This window comes from Colobus angolensis, unplaced genomic scaffold, assembly GCF_000951035.1.
Source record: "Colobus angolensis palliatus isolate OR3802 unplaced genomic scaffold, Cang.pa_1.0 Scaffold489, whole genome shotgun sequence".
Taxonomy (NCBI): Eukaryota; Metazoa; Chordata; class Mammalia; order Primates; family Cercopithecidae; genus Colobus; species Colobus angolensis.
The window spans coordinates 146,805-167,731 of record NW_012118365.1 but is presented as its reverse complement, the minus strand read 5'-3'; the positions used below and the strand labels follow the sequence as shown (position 1 = coordinate 167,731).

The window sequence follows — 20,927 nt, the reverse complement described above, 5'->3', positions numbered from 1 at the left end:
CCTAAGAAACATCTGGAATTTAGGGAAACATAATTGTTTAAAGTGTTAGGAAAAGAATGATGCAAATTCAAATCCAAAGAGATCTGATATAGCAATTATAGGAATAAAGAAAAATTTCAGGGAAAAAAGCATTACTACATATAAATTGAGTTATTTTTAAACTCCAAAGGATTCAACTCTCTGAGACATATAATCATTTTAAACGTATATATACCTAATAACATAGGTACAATGTTATCATTGCATCACTGAAATATTTCCAGAATTCAAAGGGAAATAAAAATCTACCACCATAGGGACAGAGTTTATCAAAAAAACTTTAAAAGTATTACTATTTAGTAAAACAATTATTATAAAAATACTACAAAAACAACTTGTTTGATGTTGCTAAAGCAGAACTTACAGGGATATTTATAGTTTTAAATCCCTATGCTAAAAGGCAAAAACACCCAACTATATCGGCCAGCATCTATCTCGGTGACCTATTTTTAATTACTCACGTTGCTATAACCAAGTATTCATATGTTTAAAGAATGGAACTCAATCTCTGCTTCACACCACAAACTAAAAACCAAAATCTGAAAAGTAAACAAGTGCAGTATTTAGAAGACAACAAAAAAGAATCACTTTATTATTTCAACAAGGGAAGATGAATTAAGTCACAATATGAAAAATAAAAGTAATAAATTAAAATTAGGAATTTTCCATCTCCACATGACACCATAATGAGAGTAAAAAAGTAAGTCACGCACTGCAAGAGCTTATCAACACTTACAGACTTCAAATCACCAATATCTAGAATATATACAGACCTACCATAAATCAGTATACAAAAGACAGACAACACAACACAAGACAGGCAAAAGTCTTGGTCAGGTGTTTCACACAAGAGGAAATTTGAGCCACTAAAAAATTTAATAAAAGTCACTTAATCTTATTAACAATTAACAAAATGCAATTAAACTAACAATGTGTGATCCCATTAAGCAGCCAACAAAACAGAAAAGAACGTAAGATTGACGACATCGAGTTTCATGTATATGTGGAACAATGAGAACTCCTGGCCACTGCTGATAGTAGTGGACATTATTGCAACCACATATAGAACGAATTTTGGCATAGCTTTGGGACTGAGTAGGGTTTCAAAGACTCCTGAGAAAACTATCAATTGTGGCTGGAAGAACAGGCAAGAAAATCCTACTGGATATAACACAGGCAGCTGTGTTATTTAGTGGCAGAAAGTCTGGCGACACTATTGCCTGGGTAGAATATAGGAAATATCCACAATAAACTTATACAGTTTACTAATGAGATTACTAAACAGAATGTTCAAAGTGTCAAATGTCTTCTCTTAGGTGCAGACAGGTACAGATAGAGGTAAGGTACATACAGAGATCAACCTGAGAAGAATTTTTAATCAGAATTAAGAGAAACTTTCCAAATCTCTCTCTCTCTCTCTCTCCTTCCCTCCCTCTCCCTCTGTCCCCTTCTCTCTCCCTCTCTCCCCCTCTCTCCTGTGCTTCCCTCCCCCCGCCCCCCTCACCTCTCTCTGTTTCTCTCTAATTCTCTATCTCTCCAGCCTGGAATTGGGGACCAAGATGAATTTCAGAGTGCTGAGAGTGAGCTGAGTGTGACCTTAAGGGGAAGATCAAATCAAACAATTCAAAGGTACAGCTGTAAAATACTTTGTTACAACTGCAAAAAGGTGTAAAAAAGAAGCACCCATGCAACTTCTCAACTAGGCTTGAAGAATCTTAAAGATATCCCAAAGCATGCTGGAAAACACCTGATGAAGTGGACTACTTTGTGTTGTTTGGTGAAACTACAAAATTTCAAAGGCTGTTACGCCAGGTTTTATTCAAAGGGACAGAGATCATTCAAAATGAAAAGAAGCCCCTAGTGTTCCACTTCCTACAGTCAGGAAGAAGGCTGGGAAAGCTCCTGACCTGCAACGGGGACCATTTGGGAGCAGGGAGAGGGAGGAAGGGTGAATCAGACAGCAGAGCCAAGTATTCAGGGCAAAGCGCCAATGGCAACGGAGAACCTCTCCAGGCAGCAGCAAGGAGAATTTCCTGCTGCCAGCGTCAGAGGGAAAGGCAACCGTGCCTGGATGGATTTTAGAATCACCACGGTGGGTCCCCACCCCACTGTGTGCCTATTTTAACTCTTCCTGATAAGAATGACTTCCCATCACCATCATCTTCCCATTGCAGGCTGGGTGGGGGTAACTTGCCTTTTTAGTTCTCAAGTCTGCATTCAGAAAACCACAAGTGAAGAGCTAGCTGCACCAACTGGCTGCTGCCAAGGAGTCCATTTACACTTGGACCCAGTAGGGATGACGGCTACAAGACTAAGCTGATGTCGTGATGAGAAGACACCTGTGAGAGTCTTGGAAAGGGGTGAGTACATGCAGCTTGTGGGAGGCATATGGATTATTACAGCCAGGGGGCACCCTCCAATAGGTCTATATTCAAAGATGCTCTCCAGCAATTCCTCCTCTCCCTTTATAGGGATGACAGTTTCCCATCAAGAGGTAGAACTTACTTCCTTTCTCTTGGAACCTGAGTTTACCCTGTGACTTCTTTCACCAATAGAATGGAGCAACATGCTGAGCCTCTGACACTAGACATGGCAGTACTGGCTGCTACTTTCTGAAACACTCACTGTTGATATGCTGCCTCTCGTAGCCCAGCAAACATACTATGAAGAAAATTTCATCAACCACATGCAGAAGTCATATGGAAAAGAATCATCAAGTCACCCAGGCCACAGCCTCAGCTTACTTTCCAGCAATGGCTAAGAACACCAGCCCACCACGGGAGTCAGAGCATCGGTCCCACAGCCATTCCAGTGCTCAGGCTGTCATGAAGTGGAGAAGAACCAACTAGTCAGTCAACAGAGATGTGATAATGCATTGTCACTGTGTAAGCCACTAAATGTTAGAGATGTTTTTTTAAAACCAACAAAGTAAAGATTCGGTACAAATACCAAAAAATTGCTGATATTCAAAAACCTACATATGGGGACAGAAACCGCCCTATAGCAAGGAGTCTGGAAGGTAGCGCTTAGTTTCCCCACTTCCAAGTATTAATACCTAATGCCTAATCACCTCTTAGCGTGAGCTAGGCCTCGTGACTCATTTCTAACAAATAGTGCTTCACTTCCAGTGAAACTAAAGAAAGTGTTTAGATGTCACTTCCAAGCTTTGGTTGGAAAAATTGTGACTTCTATCTTGTTCTTTCTCTGTGTGTCTCGGTCTGTCTGTCAGAACTTTTTCCTTCCCACCCCAACATGCTCACGCTCTAAAAGACGTCAGTTCATACACTGTAAACTACCCAATGAAGACACCCATGTAGAATGGAAATACTGCTTCTGCTCAATGGCCACTGAGCACTGAAGCCTGCTATAGTCATGAGGATGAGCTGGAAAGTGGATCCTCATCCAGGTGGGCCTTGAGATGATTGCAACTTGGGCTGACAAAAATCTTGCACATGAAATCACCCATCTTTTTTTTCCTTTTGGTGTTAAATAAGATTAGCTTTTGTTACCTTTGCACTGCTTGACTTTCGGTAGTTAGTTACTATTAATCAAAAATGCATACAATGAGTAAAAACAAAACTACATGGATACTTACACATATAGCGATAATTTTAAATTGCAAGTCTACTAAATAAAATGAATCTGACCACGCTGTCTATTCACTGTCAGAAGAATCCTAAAGTAATAACATTTGCAAGTGGAAATATTCCAAATTCTCTTGTGTGCTTTACTCTTGCAATTTCAAGATATTAAGAAAAATATTGACAGTATCACATACAACGGATTCTGCCTACGGCAACAGGCTTTCCTACATTTAAGAAACGCTACTAAGGCACAACGAGCAGTTGAGGACATTTCACTACAGAGTATTCTAACCTTGTGTCACACTAGCACAGTGGAAAAGGTGTAGAAGCCTGGCATATGCTTCTTCCTCAAAATTAACATATGAGATTTCATTTTTAGAACAAAATATTCACTTTACCATTTTCACGACTATTCTTTAGAAAATAAGATTGTATGCAACCTTATTTTTTCAGATTTTAAAGTCAGGCATGAGACATTTTCATCCCAGAAAATCCACTGCTTATTGAGATGTTATGATTGGCTTCATAATAAAAGTATTTGAAATGTAATCTTTCTTGGGGAAAGATATATATCATAAAATACCATGCTTATTATAACTTTATATAAATATTTTTCTTTTATCTACTAAATTACAGAAGCAAGCAATATGTTCTTTTAAAACTCTCACAATAGTCACTGCAATTATATGTTAATATTCTAATTTTAACAACACAAAAAATTAAAAATTACCTAATTATATCAAAATGAAAATATAGTTAGGTGTATGTGTGTATTCTACACCTAAAACACACGTTTATAAGGAATTATATTTTCCACAAATTTCAGATGAAAATGGTTTTGCATAAGAAGCTCTATAGAGCTGTCCTTTCATTTATATTTTTAATCTAACATTAACTTACAAAGCCATGGTGAATCTAAGTCCATGTCTTCTTCCCTTTTATCCCTCCTCCCTTCCCACCTTCTGTCTGTCTTACTGTCTGACTGTTTTTCTCTTTCCCTCTCCCTCTCTCAAACTTCTTTCCACCTTAGTCTAGGTGGAAGCCCAGCACCTCTGACTGTTTTGTGGCATCATGTTCTGGATACGGGAGTGCTGCCACCTACTTAATTATTCAGGAAACTACCACATTTCATTGGAATAGTATATATCTATTGATAACAACCCTTTACATATATTTGCCTCTCCTTGTGCTACAAAAAAGGAAGGGCTTCTAAAGAGCTCTGCAATTGCTGAAATTCTGAGAACTGATTAGTGTTTTATAATTAGATAATTCTATGATTTCAAAAAAAATTGATATTGATACTGGATTTCAAAATGAGATAGCTTCATAACATTCCTAAGCTTTGCCCTAGTCATCAAGCATTTAATTAATTATAATAATGCCAACACTAAAGTATGTAAAGAAATCTGGATTTTAAAAAACTTTGATTTGAAATATTGAATAGCATAAAAACTTTTAATATAATTGTAATTTCATCTTTGAATTTACATGTTTAAAATTCTTCTCCTGAAATTTCTTATTGGAAACTGTTTCTAAAATTTCCACATAGTGAGAGAAAAATACCAAAAAATAATATTAAACACAAAAAGAAACACTAAATGTAGAGAAAGTTCTAAGTAAAACTTACCAAAAGTGAAAAAATATATACTTTTTAAATGCATAAAATAATGTTAATTTATATTTGGAATGGAAAAGAAACGCTAATTTCAGGACATTACATTAGTACATTATATTAAGACCTGATTTCTGTTAGCTCATTTTATTAAATAATTTGCAATGTGTTTCAAAATTTATTTTGTTGGTGAGAGATGCATGCAATGAAAAATCAAACATGTAAATGGCACTCATCTGGCACCACAAAGATAGAATTCTATTTTGCTTTTGTACCAGAAAGAAATGAAGAATATATTTTGTATGAAAGCTATACAACTAGAAATTTCAAATTCATAAGGTACTCATAAGGTACATTTAAAAATTTTTTAAATGGTCTTTGGACACATGGATAGTCCCTTAGTGTTCACTTAATTTATATATAGACAATGAGAGAAGGATAAATAATTTTTACTTTTAGGTAAGACCACCAATAAATGTCAGCAGATAAAATTTATAAGCACATGTTTCTAAAGTTTCAAATGATTACAACTTACGCTGATTTAGAGCAATTGAACAAAGAGATTCACCTGTTGGAAACCATTCAGCTTGGAAAGCAAAATCAATATGGAATATACAAGTGCGCATTCTCCTTTGTTATTTTGACATAACTATACTACACGACTAACTTGTCCCTTCTCCACTCCACCCCATTCAATCTCCTGCTATTGGAGCTGTTCATTCAACAGCCATTAGACTACTTTACTCCAGCTGAAAACTTACAGGATGGTAAAAGGCATCACCTTGACGGGGCCACGTGGCCGGGGGGTGGCTGGACCCGTACCCAAACATTACTCTGGATGTGTCTGAATGAGATTAACATTAGAGTTAGTGGGCTCAGTGAAGCAAGTGGCCCTCTCCAATGGGGATGAGCAGCATCCATTCAACTGAAGACCTGGATAGAACAAAATGACTAAGAGAGAACTCCTCCTCCCTCCTGGCCTGAGCAAGGATATGGGTCTGGTCATGCCTTCGGACTCAAACTGAAAAACTGGCTCTTCTTGGGTCTTGAGGAGGGTATTTTCAGAGTGAAGCTACACTTCTGGGCCTCCAGTTTGTCAACTGCAACTCTTGGGTCTTCTCAATTTCTGTAATTGTGTGAACCAATTCCTCATAATAAATCGACAGACAGACAGATAGCTATATAGACAGAGATAGATAGACAGACAGACAGATAGACAGACTGATGATAGGAGATAGATAGGTAGGTAGGTAGATAGATAGATAGATAGATAGATAGATAGATAGATAGATAGATAGATAGATAGAATGATAGGTGAATAAACAGACAGACAAATAGACAGATAGAAAATCTCCTAATTAGGACCCTGAATATACAGAAGGCACAAAGGCCTTCATGATCTACTCCTGCGTACCTCTTCTGCCCATTTCTTGCCTGGGAAACAGCTCTTTCAGCTTCCTAATCCTGGAACAGCCTCCCCTGGCTGACAAACTACATCTTGTCCTCTCCTTAGCCCTGTTTTCTGTCTCCTGAAGCAGTTTTTTTCTTCTAAGCATTATCTTCCTCATATTAATATATATATATAAAAAATGGGGCCAGGTGCAGTGGCTCAGACCTGTAATCCCAGCACATTGGGAGGCCAAGGTGGGCGGATCACCTGAGGTCGGGAGTTCGAGACCAGCCTGACCAACATGGAGAAACCTCTTCTCTACTAAAAAACAATAACAACAACAAAATTAGCCAGACGTGGTGGCACATGCCTGTAATCCAACTACTTAAGAGGCTGAGGCAGGAGAATCTCTTGAACCCAGGAGGTGGAGGTTGCGGTGAGCCGAGATTGCTTGCGCCATTGCAGTCCAGCCCGGGTAACAAGGGTGAAACTCAGTCTCAAAAAATAAATACATAAATAAGAAAGAATCATGTACTACTTAGCAAGTACGCCATGCCCTCCGTCAGAAATGTAACATTGACTGATTATCTCATTAATCTCAAAACAACACTCAATGCATAGGGTGGCCATCATCTCAGTTTTTAGAGTGGAAGAATGTGAGAAAATTGGGGTGACTGATACAACTGGTAAAGGTCCCACAGCAAGCAGGTGGCAAAGTTAGAGTATGAATACAGGCAATCTTATCCCAACGGCCATAACCTGACCTATTAAAATCTCTTTCTAATACGTAACATAAAAGAATCGTAACAGGTAAAGCTTGGGGCATTCACGGGATGTCTTCCTCACCACTCAACTGGGTTACATACTTGGCTTTTTGTTAGTTTTCAAAAACTGCCCCATGGAGGTGGGAGTGGGGTCACCGAGGAGCAGAGAAGCTGACATTTTATTCCCTCTCTGGGGTGTGATGCTTGAGGGGCATTTTTTCCTAAACAGCTCTGTTGCCACAGTTGCCTGGGACTCGAGAGAGCCATGGAGGCTTCTGCGAACAATGAGGAATGAAGGTCTTGTATCAGCCCTGACTTTTCCTCACAGCTGTAGGGGAATTTGTATGTGACCCACAGACACAGAAAGAATGGCAGAAATCGTCTGAGTGCTTAACTAGGGCTCAAGTCTCAGAGGCTAGAGGGGCTGGGAAAGGATGGACTCAGAGGAACAGCTGCCAACAAGGTGGGCAGGTGGCCTGGGTGAGAAGACTGACTCTACACAGGCTCCCAAGCCAGGATGCTGCAGACTGTCCAACGTGCTGCCTGGGAGAGCGGGGCCTGGGCGGCACCATGCCACAGGTCAGACAAGAACAGATAGCAAGGACAGGTCAGGAACACAGCCACCGTCCCGTCCCCCAGCAGGACGTGGGGAGGCGAAGCAGGGAGCGGGAGCCATTTGCAGGGGCAGTTTCAAAGAATCCAACTCACCAAAGCTTAAATCTGATTTTGAAAAAGGAGAGAATTCGCTACATAAGTTTAACTTTCCTACTGTCAAGCAAAACCATGAGCTCAGAGTCAAGAAATTTATTTTAGATATAAAAGAAAATAACATTTTTGTATTCTGGGTTTTTGTGCATGTTGTAATTGTAAAACATATGTCAATTGTGCTGCTGTTTTCAGAACAAGTGGATTGTCATAGGAATAAAAGCTGAAGCCTTCACTTGTGGTAGACACTGTTCTGTAATCTTGTTTATAAATTGTTAAGTTTGTCCATATAATCATATTTCCCCCACAAGAACAGCAGAAGCAATAGCAATAAATTCTCTAAAAAAAAAAAAGAGAGTGAATACGGGGAGAGGCATATACGTGTGTATGTATATTTATATTGTACTTATATCTGTTGAGCACAAAGAACAGTGTGCGTATTTACCTACCAAATTGTTACAATGTCTCAAATGAGTGGGAGTACAAGGAGTTTGGGAGATTTAACATTTTCCTTCAAGCATCTCTGTATGTCTTGACTTCTTAAGAGCTTACATTACTTTTACAAGGTACACATACCCAAAAAGCCTCCCACGTATCTCACAGTCTTCTGACTCCTTTCATGTCCTTCCCATCCTTTTATTACTTAATAAATATTTGTTGACTATTTTCTGTATTCCAGACATTATGCTAGATACTGAGGATGCAATATTTAAAACAAAAAAATTCCTAACCTCATGGCATTAATAGTCTAGTAGTGAGAGACAGTATAAAAATGTCACGCAGTGATAAGCAATGAGTGCTTTGGCAAAATTAACTGGGATTAAGGAGTCACTGGGTGGTAGGTAGGTAGTAGGTAGGTGAGGTGTGAAAGAGGTAACTCTTATATGAGCAGAGCAGGGGAAGGCAGAGAGGGCAGAGAAGGCCTCTGAGATCACGTGAGGGAACTAAGGGTAGAGGGAGAACCAGCCTGAGAACAAGGGGAAGAGCTTGCCAGGCAGAGGGAAGAGAATGTTTCAAGACCTCAAGGCTCACTCAACAAAGGGACATCAGGGAGCCCTGAGTGGCCGAGGCAGTGTGAGAAGACGGGAGTTAAAAGGATGGAGGTGTGGAGCAGGGCAGGTGGTACAGAGCCAGGGTCAGAAAATTCCACCCACTCCCTGATTCTGCATCATCTAATGAGCTAAAAATATTCTTTACATTTTTCAATAGATTTTTAAAAATAGTCAGAAAAGGATATTTGGAGACATGAGAAAAGAATATAAAATTCACGTTTGTGTCCATCGAGTTTCACTGGAACACTTCCATGGGCACTCATTTCTGCCTCCCTGCCACAAAGATGGAGCCCAGCAGTTGCCACAGAGACCAGTTGCCACAGAGACCAGTTGCCACAGAGACATGTGGCCATAGGAGCTCAAGTACCTACTCTCTGCCCCTAAACAGAGGAGAAGCTTGCCAGCCTGATGCACAATGTCCTAGACAAACAGGACAAAATTAAAAGCCACTGGAGGGGCTTGTAAAGAAGTGACTTGGTCTGACTTGCATTTTTCAAACATGACTCTGGCTGCTATGTGGAAAACAGTGTTGGGAACAAGAGCTTGACTTATTGTACTACTGCATGTCTATGCTGTAGCATTTTGTTCTAAAGTAATACCATTTACTCATCCACAACTTCTAACAGACTAGTTACACACTTTGAGAATAAGCAGGGTTTTTGTTGGTTTGTTTTGATGTCAGTAAATACAGCTGTCAGAATACCTAAATGTAGTGGGTACTGATTGAATAATTACTAAAGAACTGCTACACTCAAATCTTTTGCTGGGATTTGGCTGCAAGTAACTTCATTTCTAGTCTCCTTTCCATGGCATTCTATTATTGTGTGTCTCTTCTTGTAATACATTTGTGAGTTTCTATCTTAGAATTATGATCCCACATTGAATGTCTAATTATCTGGCTCTGTATACGTAGTACGGTAGAATTAAAAGTCCCTTTTGAACAACAGAAAGTGTTCTGGGAAATACTTATTAACTGTTGAAACTATCATCATATGAGAGTAGTTCTCAAACATTTATTTCATTTCTTGAGACTAGAAGAGCAAGTTGAATTGCCATTAAAGAGATTGGGGCCGGGCATGGTGGCTAACACCTGTAATCCCAACACTTTGGGAGGCGGAGGCAGACAGATCACCTAAGGTCAGGAGTTCAAGAACAGCCTGGCCAACATGGCGAAACCCTGTCCCTACTTAAAATACAAAAAAAAAAAAAAAAAAATTAGTCCTTCGTGGTGGTGCATGCCTGTAGTCCCAGCTACTCTGGAAGCAAAGGCACCAGAATTGCTTGAACCTGGGAAGTGGAGGCTGTAGTGAGCCGAGATCACTGCACTGCACTCCAGACTGGGCGACAGAGTGAGACTCGGTCTCAAACAAACAAAAAATAACAAAAATTTAAAAAATAAAGATATTTGGGATTAAATATAAAAGTTTCCCTTGATTTCAGAGTTATAGAACAAGAAAAGTTATAAACTATTCTTGTAGAAGGTAAAATAACATAAGAAATCTACAACCATGGACTCATAAGTCAACCACAATAGACAAAGCTAAACAGAGGAGATAAACTGTTGCAATTTAGGATATGATGGTATAATATACCACGAGTAAGAGTTAGTCCTGAGGAAGACAAGGAAGTGACGTCGTAAAGAAAAACAATCAGCGAAAACTCAAAGACTGGAATGGTACATCTCAGAGCCCTAACCTGGGGCTCTCTGCATCACCTGAAATATTACTGATTTCTACTTTGTCAAATGATAGCCGATGCAGATTTTTTACTTCTTCTGAAGTGATTTTGAGAATTCTGTGTTCCCAAACATTGGCCTTTTTAAACTTTTCAAATATAGTGGCAAAAAATGTTGGTAACCCTTCACCTTTTCTAATCTAACTGTACTCAAATATTGTGATTTCATTAATATTATTTATTTTTACCTTCTTTATTTTTGGATCATTTTTTATTAATTCTTTTCAAAATACCATATTTTCCCTTTATTATTATTTTTTAGTTTCTTTGTTTTATTTCATTAATTTCTGCTTTTATCTTTATATTCTTTGTAACTCTACTTCTAAAAACATTGACTCTATTATGATTTTTCTCACTTTTGGAGATAATGCCTAAATCTTCAATACTTTCCGTATTTATTGAGGATTGTGTTTAGGTTCTAACAGCTACTTTGCAGGCCAAAAGATGTGCGACACAAATCTTTGTTAGTACTTGAATTAGCACAAAACTCTATTTTGTCATGTTCATCTTGCTTTCTCCTTGTAACCATGTGATCTTTAAAAGTGAGATTTTGAGTTTACAATCACTTAGAATGTTAAAAAATCTTTTCATTTATTCTGTTTAATAAATAACGTGTGTTTCAAAACACTAGATTTTTTTTAGTAAGTGTTGAAATTTTCTTTGTGACATATATGGTGAAATTTCGTATATAATTTGTGCATTCTTAAAAATCATATGTACTTCCTTTATTGAGTGCCGAGTTGTAAACACATTTATTAGATCAAATATATTTATTATCCTTTTGAAGTCTTTCATGTAACTTACTTGTATTAGTGTAAAACAATAGTAAACTTAGAGAAATGAAAAGTGTTCCCCAATTATTGTGGTTTGCTAGTTTCCTGTTTTAAATTTTTTTTTTTTTTTTTTTTTTGATGGCGTCTCACTCTGTCGCCCAGGCTGGAGTGCAGTTTGCGTGATCTCAGCTCACTGCAAGCTCCGCCTCCCGGGTTCACGCCATTCTCCTGCCTCAGCCTCCCGAGTAGCTGGGACTACAGGCGTCCGCCACGTCACCCGGCTAGTTTTTTGTATTTTTTTAGTAGAGACGGGGTTTCACCGTGTTAACCAGGATGGTCTCGATCTCCTGACCTCCTGATCCGCCCGTCTCGGCCTCCCAAAGTGCTGGGATTACAGGCTTGAGCCACCGCGCCCGGCCTTAAATATGTTTTTAATTAATATATTTTAAGGGTCCATTTTTGGTATCTTACAGCTTGTTATTTTATTTGAGTATTTTCTTATCAACATTACTCAGGTACTCCCTTCATTATTATTAGTGATTTTTATCCTAAATTATAATTGGTCTGGTATTAACTTTCTAGTAGCTTTCTTTTACTTAACACTTATCTTTTGATATTTAATAGTTTCAACCTTCCTACATGTGTGTCTGTATGTTTTCATTTCAAATGCTTCTTATTAGCACTATCTTGCTGGGATTTTTTCCTCAATGTAATTCTTTTTCTCCGGTTTTTTAAATGGGTAGATTTAGTCTGTTTATATTTGTTAGTTATTTCAACCCTCATCCTCTGTGTTTTTCTTATACCACTCTTTTCTTTTTCACAGTTCCTTTTTTCCCTTTCTTGCTTTCTATTTGATTGATAAAGATTTCTGTATTTCCTTTTAATTCTCTGATGGTTGGAAACTATGGACTGTATTTCTGTTTCCGTGAGGCAGGTTCACTGTGTGCCGGTGACACTTTCAGAAATAACAAGTTACATGAAAAGAGTTGATGAGGAACACACAGGCAGGAAGGAACAGCAGAAGCCTGGGGTGAGTGTCCCCCACGGCTCGAGAAACTGCCTGAGAGGAACAGAATCTTATTTGCAATGGGCCCTATTGGGCCACAGCTGGCGAACCCTGGGAAGCCACTGAGCCTGGGCTTTTACATCATGGGTGAAGCATAACACACTGAGCTAAAGCACTGAAGATCAACCCATTTCTAGGGGGAGCTGGAACAGTGCCCCGGCTGTTCTGGCTAGTCTCCCTCATCTCAGGATGCTGCACTCCCACCACCTTCTACAGTTATTCTGGAAAACTACAGTGAGAAATCGGGGCAACCTGGGTCTGCCCAAGGCTCCCCAAAGAACTGCCCAGCCATATTCAATGTTTTCTTTTTCTTTCTTTTTTTTTTTTCAAATTTGTAAGTTACCTGGCTTAATACCAATCTTCTAATATTTTTAAAGGCTCAGTAGTGGGTTTGCCAAATTATATGTTTATTCCCTATATTTATTCTGCATGTTTAATACATTCACAGTAAAACAATTACTTAAAAACAATGAGGACTTTTTGCAACGTGAGTGACTATGAATCTGAGAAGCAAAAGACACATGCTGCCCCTTCCGTAGTCTCTTTACAGTCCAGGCTTCCATGAACTCAACGGCTGCAGAATGACCCTCTAGCCCCAAACAACCACATGGCCATACGTGCAGCCTCTCCATAGGGTGGTAGCCTGGGATGGAGGGACATGCAGTACAGTATCTGGAACCCATAGCAAGGGGCCAGGCCCCAAGCAGGAGAAAATTTTAGAAACAAGATTGCAAGAAACTGTCCAGGGCAGCATGGCAAAATCTCCTCTCTACTAAAAATACAAAATATTAGCTCTGCATGGTGATGTCCGCCTATAGTCCCAGCTACTTGGGAGGCTGAGTGGGGAGAATCAGCTGAGATTCAGAGGTTGAGACTGCAGTGAGCTGGAATCATGCCACTGCACTCCAGCCTGGGCAACCAAAGTGAGACCCTAAAAAAAAAAAAGAAAGAGAGAGAGAAAGAAAAAGAAAGGAAGGGAGGGAGGGAGGGAGGGAAAGAAAGAGAGAGAGAAATCAAAAAGGAAAAAAAGGAAAAAGATTGCAGGAAATTGTGCTTGTGGTTTGGGCATGTTGAAAGGGACAGCTGCTCTGATGTACGGCTCCTATAGCAATACTTTTGTGAGAATTCTGAACTTTGGAAAAGAACTCCAAAGGGAAGCTGGGCTTGGGGCTCTTTTCTGCATCAAAACTTGTGAGGTATGTTGAAGTGGTTTTGGTCAGATGTTATCTTTTGCTACTTGCAGAAACACAACAAGCCATATTTGGAGAAAATTTTCCAAAATTAGTCCACATAACAGCAACAAATTAAAAATGCAGCCAGGCATGGTAGCTCACGCCTGTAATCCCAACACTTTGGAAGGCCAAAGTTGGCAGATCACCTGAGCTCAGGAGTTCGAGACCAGCCAGGCTAACACAGTGAAACCCAGTCTCTACTAAAAATACAAAAATTAGCCAGGTGTGGTGGCGCGTGCCTGTAATCTTAGCTACTCGGGAGGCTGACAGAGGATAATCACTTTTACCCGGAGGCAGAGGTTTCAGTGAGCCAAGATTGCACCATTGCACTCCAGTCTGGGCAACAGAGCAAGACTGCGTCTCAAAAAAAAAAAAAAAAAAAATGCAAATCAGGAGCTCACAAAGAACACAAAGAAAGAGAAGCAACATCATCATACATGAGAGCTAGCAGAAACAACATGCAATAAGTCTTGGAGTTTGCAATCATCAAACACAGAATACTTTCTGTAGATATATGTGCACTGTTTTAAAAAGAAACATTTGCAAAAATGTGATACAATAAGAAACTACAGAAACAAAGAAATTCAAAGTGAAATTTTCAATAAAATGTTTCCAACTATAACTGAAAATTGGCAATATTTAAAGAAATAGTAGTTACATTTTTGACAAGTGATTAAAAATTTGAAGTCACTGTTCTAGAAAGTATAATACATTCCACAAAAGAAATAAACAAAAGGAAATCCATACTAGACACATGGCAATAGAATTGCTAAACACAGAAGATGAAGATAAAATCTTAAAGCCACAGAAAGAAAAGCCATGTCAATTAAAGGAAATGACAGGATGACCGCATATATTTCAACAGTGAAAACGAAAGCCAACAGACAGTCAAATAATGTCTACTAAGATCTGGGAGAAAACAATTGTCAACCTAGAATTGTCAGTCGGCAAAATTATTTCTTACAGTTCAAGGGGAAATGAAGATATTTAGAGAACAAGCAAACACTGGAGAATTTAATCTCCAGGAGAACTGTTCTAAAAGAAAATCTTAAGGAAGAAAATTATTCCTGAACAGTCTCAAACACAAGAAAGACCATTCATTCGAGTGACTAAATGAAATGGGAAAAAGGAACACTCCACAATTCTCTTATTACAACACAACTTACATTATAAATTATAAACAAAAATAATTTCACTTAGAAATTGAAAAACACAATCATTACAAAGAAAGAATGGATTGAAGAAGATTATTTTAAAAGACTTAGAATTAAATGGTAGTGCAAGGCACTAGATAAGATCCAAATAAGCAAATAATCATACCATCTACCTTGTTCAGGAAATTTAAGTTTCAGAACATTAAAAATGCAAACTTTCCTCAAGCTGATCTATAGACCAACCAAAATCTCAATCTTTATTTTCTTAAAGAAACTTAAGAAGTTAATTCTCAACTGTTTTGAGGATGAATAAAGAGACAAAAATACCTAATATACTCCAATCAGTTATTCAATCTTATTATGATATTATGTATCATTGTCATTACTGCTATGATAGCAGTTTTACTGTCTTAACACCTCTACCTGGACACCCCTGGCATTTTCTGAACACTAAGAAATTCAAATGTATATTTAAATGTATATCACATTAGTTTCTACAGTAGCTGTTAAAATAGTTCTATGCTTGGTTTACCCCAAATATATGTTTAATTTTTAGAACACAAGCTAATTACTTGCTCTTTTGCCAAAAAAAACCTGAAAGAATATGGAATAATAAGAACAGAATAAAAACTCTAAGTAACAAAATAATATTTTGGGGGCACCTCTTAAATGGAGGGAGTACAGGGTTCACACTGGTGCTCTAAGCTGGGTGTGTGAGACAGAGCTGCTCTTTCTTTCTTGTTCTATCATATCAGTGCATCTCTAAAGGCAACACGCCACATATAAGTATGAATAATGTCTTGTTCTGGCTTCAGACAAAGCTGTATTACCCTAGGACTGACTCAAGTAGGTTGGCACACTTCTGAATATATTCGCAGTGTTTCCATGGGGGAAAATAATAAACTTCACTCATGAAAAGAGATACAGACTCTTGATTATACAAATAAAGGTTCAAGATAAAGGCATCTGGAGTGGATCATAGTGTGTGTTTGTGATTGCCTCAATTCAGGACCACATCTACCTATGTGGCTGAAATATGACAGAAGTACTAAAAAAACCTATGGCTTTATCATCATATAGGATCATGCATATAAGCCATCCACAGCATAGAGGAAGTGGCGGCACAGGGAAGGAAGCAGCCCTCCCAAGAGACAGGAACAGCAGTGCTATCTTGGTGCCGACTTGCGGGAGTGGGCATGGTGCTAACAAAATTGGCAAAAGCACTTGAGGCTGCAGCCACACACTCAGAACCCTGGACAGCGTCCAAACCCCAGAAACGGGTTGGCAGGGAGGCCAGAACTTCAGAGACATCACTAGCGCCACATGTGTTTTCAGAAAAAATTTGTGAGATCACCTTTGCTAGGCGGTGAAAGGGACCAGGGCACCTAAACAAGCAGTCCACAAAACATGTACAAATGACAAAAATAACAATGATCATAAGGTCTGAGAGTTGGCTTACAATTCCTCAATGAACAGATGTATTACAGAAGACTGCCAGAATTTTTTAGGAGCAGCCTTTGGTGTGGAGGTAGGATGTGGTGGGGAGGGGATGGATTTCTCCAGGTACAGACAAAGCATATGAAAATCTGTCTTAAGGCTGATTCCTAGTAGAACTGAGTCTTGCATAAAGCAACAAAAGATGAATTTTAACCACCCCCACTTTGACTGCATTTTCCCTCAAATTTACCACCTCTTCTTTCTTAATCCTTCCATCACAAGATTCCTTTCACAGAAAAGGTTTCCAAAAGATTATGCTACACTTATGGGTTCCAGTTGTTCGGTTTTTATTCCCTATTTTCTTCTCTGAACATTGAGTTTTTATTTACCACTACAGGAAAAACTGTACTTGATAGGGTTATCAATTACGCCTTCTGACTGCAAAATCTTCTTGATGAGGTGTTCTATTGTACACATCACAAACGACTTTGATTTAAACATGTCTCTTCCTCTTGGTTTTCAAGACCCCCCAACCCCACTACCTTATATTTCACTATGCCCTGCTGGCCAGCCATTTCAGTATTTATTTCTGGCTCCTCAAACAACAGCCCATCTATTTCCTTGCCAGCAAACCTACTCAGATGTTCTGTCTTCATCCTTCTCGATATTTCTTAGCTGAGCAATACCATCCACATCCATGATTTCTACCACCACCTCCACGCTACTGACTAACACATCTGATTCCACAGACCGCATCCTCTTACAATGTAAAATCCTATTCAACAACTGAAGCCACAGCAATGAATGAAAATGATCTATTTCTTCATAGAATTACAGTCTGGTGTGTCAGATAAAAGACACTGGGTTAACTCCACTTCCATATCTCAAAGGTACCTCAAATGAAAGATGTAGTAATATAACTCACTGTCTCTTCCTTCAGACAATCAGACAGCATGTTACAAATTTTAACATCTCTGTAATTCTGAAGCTGTATCTCCCTGTGCATATTCAATGCTACCACTAGTACTTTAACTCACCTAGACATCTTTTACAGCATCCCAACTCATCAACAATTCCACCCTCTCCCAATATACTTTCTATCTTGTGATCCAACGGTGATTCTATGTCTCAAATGTGATAATTTTCATATGTAAAATATTTTGGCAGTTTCATTGTTTCAAGACTAAACTCAATTAGATTAGCATACAAAACACTCACATACATCTTGTATAACTTTTCCAAACATATTCCTCATTATGTTTCTGTGCAAAGCTTTTATTTCATGCAAACTAAATCCCTTGCAATTTTTCTGGTGAAAAAGCAATACCAATATTTGCCTTTAGTTCTCATAGTCATATAGTTCAGAAGTTCCCTTTCATGCCTTCTTCCTAGATAACTTCTAAGTGCTTCAATATAAGCATTGGTGTTGTCTCTTGAAAGTGTGATTCTATATTGTAGCATAGTTCGAGTTAAAGGCCCTTACTTCCTTAAAATGATGTACTTATCTTTATTATGACAAAATCACATGGTACTCCCTATCTCCCTAAGTAGGGTATAAATAGAGTCTGATTTTCAATTATTTGTTACTTCTACTGCTTAGCACATTAGCAAATGAATAATTGATAGATGAATTGGATGATATATTCAAAATTCCTGCTAATTTTCCAATTTCCTAATTCTTAAAATTTGAGGCCACACAAAATACTTTGTAATTCTTAGAAAGTGTAATTAAAAAATCACCCTAACATTTATTTAAAAATTCCACTACAGCACTCTAAAAAATTTAATATGACTCAAAATATTTTAGGAAAAACATATTATTTGTAACAGTTATTAAATCGCAGGTCTGAAATTAGAGAAATGTGCATTACACTCATGCAGATCAAGTTTTTCCCCCCCTAGGTGATATAAACACTTCAGATTTTATTTACCTACATTTATCTCTCAGGAGGAACCACTTCTGAATAATACTGCAAAAGAATAAAAAAGTAGCCACGTAGTCCTCTTTAGATTTTGTTAACCCATGCATTGCAATAAGCAGATCTTACGACTCTGTCTCCTGAGCTTCTAGGTAACATCTGGTAGTTGATGCATCTAAGTCCTGTTACACAACATTTTCTGGCTTCTTAGTGTCATCCAAGGGATTGATGTGTGACTAGACGAACCTAATTTATTCTGCCTGCTGCTCTCATTTCTACAGGCTGCTATTAATGGATAGGCTGAAGTATGGTTGATTACAATTCACTTCTTAGTACCAAACTTTATAGTGCTGAGGTTTATATGCATATTTTCACATGTATAGTAGAGCAGTGTAATAAACATACAGATTTATACACACATTAATCATAATCATGTTTTCTGAACAGACAGATACACCTTATAAAAACTGTCTCATAATTTATATAATCTAGAACTCAGGCTTCTGTTTCCAAAATTCGCGGCATTTTTAGAAGGCTGTGTGAGTGTCTCCTCTAATGCTCTTCATGTTCTCAACACTCAATTGAAAAACGGGCCATAAATTCAGGAGATGAACTGTAGTCTCCACACAGCTCTAACCTATCACTTTTGTGAACTCAACTTAACTACGTATATATGTTATTTCAATTCTCTGTAATCATCAGTAGAACTGGAGGAAACTTTGATGCATCTGATATTGATACATCCATATAAAATAGCTTTCCCAAAATATGAATTTACCGTTTTTCACTGCCAAGGTGTTTGAGTCACAGATATTTCTGACATTTAAGCACTTCACCTGGTTAAATCCTCCTACTTTAGATCTATACTTGAATGTTCACATTTCAAGAAGACTTTCTCTGACCTCTAGACCATTAAGTTATTTTGCTGTATTCTCTGATGTCATCCAACTTTCTCCATCATGACCCCAAATGCTTTATTCTACCTTAAGGTTGCATTTGCCACTAAATTACAAGCTCTGTCTTCTTCATTCTAAGTTGCCCTATTTTGAACCATGCTCGCACCTTAATACTTCTGAAGGAAAATTGGTTTAATAAATGAATTCTGACTCCATTACTGTCTCTCACTAACTCCCTGATGCTCAATGCTTTCCTGACTCTCACGACATCCCTGACCCCAACCACAGGCCTGCCACATTGCCCATACTCTCCCATCATCTCAGGTTCTCAGGAGTAGGGTGAGAACCAGAAGAGGATATGACTCACGGACGGCATGGAATTTTTGCCGTGCGTGTATCTGCTGACTTTCAAAAACCAAAAAATTAATGCCTTCTTTGGGGGCCTACTAAAATAGTCTTCAGTTAAAAACAGCTGTGTACAACTGAAGACTCAAAACGTGCCTACACTAAACAGCTGTTGCAGCATCCCCACACAAAACGTTATTATATATCTCATTAACCAACCCAATTTCTTTTTTAAAAATATGTATTTTCACACTTATGACTTCTACCTCTTTAACATTCCGATGGTAAAATTAGCAAGTCCAAAGTGAATACAACATTTTAACATCCAATCTTCAAGAGGCAGATATATTTTCACTACAGATACTTGTTTTATTATTTAAAGAAAGGCTTAGTTGTATTACTTGTATTATTGTCTTGGTAGACTGTTAAAAATCAATCCTCTAGTATTTAGAGCTTCTAACAATCTTCTGGTTTATAAAGCATTTTAATATTTTAATAAAATACAACATGTATACATAATATATTAGTGTACTGTAAAATATGTATTAATTGAAAAATAAGTTTTAACTATCCTTAAAATGATAATATTAACTATCCCTACAATAATAATAAGATTAACAGACAAAATTTCATAAATGACAAAACTATTGTTTAACCAGTTACTTTTTAGAAAAAAGGAAAAGAGGTATTAAATAGGAAAAGGTTTAGAAACCAGATAATAAATGTAATGAAGGGAGTATAAGAAAATCTCACTGAAATTTTAAAAGAACACAGAAAAATATATCTGGGGCCAAACACCAATTTCATTTTTAAATTATGTGACACTTAAAAAAGTTAATCAACTATTCTGAATATTAATTACTATATATAATATAAAAGCAATGAAAATCATGTAGTAATCTATTTCACAACACTGTTACTCAGATCCTAGTCATGTTGGAGCTACAGGAAATTTATGTTTAAAATTAGTTGATTCATTAATGTATTTTTAGTTCTTCGGTCATCTTCAGCTTTCTCACGGAATGGGAGAATAATAATACAATATCTTCAGCTTTTGCTGTTTGATTGTTTGAGCAAAATGTGTTAAATATATGTTAATTCCCAGTCAGTGGCGATAAGAAACTAAAGCAAAACTTCTCAGCTGAATAATTCACAATATTTTGTGGAGGGGGGAGACTATTATAATAAAAAGGTAATACGAGAATCAATTATATAAAATATTATA

At 37.8% G+C, this 20,927-nt stretch overlaps 1 protein-coding gene across 3 annotated transcripts in view; it reads right to left on the bottom strand.

The window, feature by feature from the left end:
* NETO1 (neuropilin (NRP) and tolloid (TLL)-like 1) overlaps positions 1–20,927 on the bottom strand; it is a 127,277-nt gene that overhangs the window by 73,677 nt on the left and 32,673 nt on the right. The gene's annotated exons all lie outside the window — the stretch shown is intronic.